Source organism: Arvicola amphibius, chromosome 9 (genome assembly GCF_903992535.2).
Source record: "Arvicola amphibius chromosome 9, mArvAmp1.2, whole genome shotgun sequence".
NCBI lineage: Eukaryota > Metazoa > Chordata > Mammalia > Rodentia > Cricetidae > Arvicola > Arvicola amphibius.
In genome coordinates this window covers 33,301,320-33,302,367 of record NC_052055.2, presented here as the reverse complement: position 1 = coordinate 33,302,367, position 1,048 = coordinate 33,301,320, and the positions used below count along the sequence as shown (strand labels likewise).

The 1,048-nt window shown below is 44.6% G+C and overlaps 1 non-coding gene across 1 annotated transcript; it reads right to left on the bottom strand.

Moving 5' to 3' along the window:
* Window positions 1–277: 277 nt before the first annotated feature.
* On the bottom strand, window positions 278–338 carry LOC119824100. Its single transcript, XR_005287034.1, has one exon. It is a non-coding gene; the product is annotated as a small nucleolar RNA SNORD20 (small nucleolar RNA).
* Window positions 339–1,048: the final 710 nt, after the last annotated feature.

Here is a 1,048-nt window from a genome sequence, read left to right as displayed (position 1 = left end):
AGAAATGGTTCATAGGGTTGGCAGCAAGTAATTCTGTCTTGCTGGCTGTGGTGAGTTGAATGAGAATGATCCCCAAGGGCTCATGAATTTGAATGCTTGGTTCCTAGTTGGTGGAATTGCTTTGGAAAGGGTTAGGAGCTGTGGCCCTGTCGAAGGAAGTGTGTCACTAGGGGTGGGCTTTTAAAAGCTAACGCCAGGCCCAGTGTCACTCTCTCCACCTCTAGCCTGCTGTTTAGGATGTCATGTCTTAGTTATTACTTTTTTTTTTTTCTTCACACAGGATCAGAACTTGACTATCTAGAGGAATTTTCTTGAGATTAGTTATTACTTTAGTGCCTGTCTGCTGCCACACTCCCCAACATGATGGTCTTGCACTAACTCTCTGAAACTGTATCAAGTTCCCAATGAAATGTTTTCTTTTATGAGTCACGTTGGTCATGGTGTCTCTTCACAGCACTAGGAAAGTCACTAAGGCACAGGTCAGTATCTTGACTTGATTGAGAGCAACAACAGAAGCTAGGGTATAGATGAGTGTCTGGTGGGGGCACTGTGATTTCAGGTAAGCAGACAATTGATCACAGTCGGGGGAGACTCTGGAGCTGGAAGCTGGAGTCTGTGTAGGAGGAGGAAATGGGAGAGGAACCCCAAGAAAGAACAAGATCCTGAAGACTGTTGTATTTGCTTTGTCCTCAGATGGCTTACCCTATCTGCTGTGTATCTTTTTATTGTATGGAGGCTCAGGATGATTGGTCAGTACCCCAGTGGCCTGAAGGGATCCCTACCATCTGATTGCTAACTGTGTGCTCACCCTATGTCCCATGTTGATGCTAGTTTTTTTTAAATATGGTTTATTTTTTTATATTTAAAAATTTCCATCTCCTCCCCTCCTCCTCCCCCTTAACTTTCTCTTCACCTGGACCTTTATGGGAGCCATTCTGCATCTCTAATAACCCCATGCCATGGCTTAGATGTCCCTTTCTCAAAGAACTTCCTCCAAAGATGTCTGATGTGGATGGCTGTCACAATCATTCCTCTTCAGCACACAGAC